The sequence below is a fragment of the Megascapheus bottae genome, chromosome 30 (assembly GCF_031878675.1).
Source record: "Megascapheus bottae isolate mThoBot1 chromosome 30, mThoBot2.hap1, whole genome shotgun sequence".
Taxonomy (NCBI): Eukaryota; Metazoa; Chordata; class Mammalia; order Rodentia; family Geomyidae; genus Megascapheus; species Megascapheus bottae.
The window spans coordinates 776,980-777,343 of NC_143538.1; positions in this window are offsets into that span (position 1 = coordinate 776,980).

Genomic DNA, 364 nt, shown 5'->3' on the forward strand with positions numbered 1-364 from the left:
GTGCTTGAACTCAGGGCCTGGGCACTGTCCCTGAGCATTTGTGTTCAGCATTCTACCATTTGAGCCACAGCATCACCTCCGGCTTTTTCTGAGAAGCTTAGTTCAGATAAGAGTTGCATGCATACCAGTCACCAGTGGCTCATGCCTGCCATTCTAGCTACTCAGGAGGCTGAGATCTGAGGATCATGGTTCAAAGCCAGCCAGGGCAGGAAAGCTGTGACACTCTTATCTCTAGTGAACTACCAGAAAACCAGAAGTGGCGCTGTGGTTCAAGTGGTAGAGTGCTAGCCTTGAGCTGAAGAGCTCAAGAAGAGCACCTAGGCCCTGAATTCAAGCCCCAGGACCAAAAAAAAAGAGTCGCATG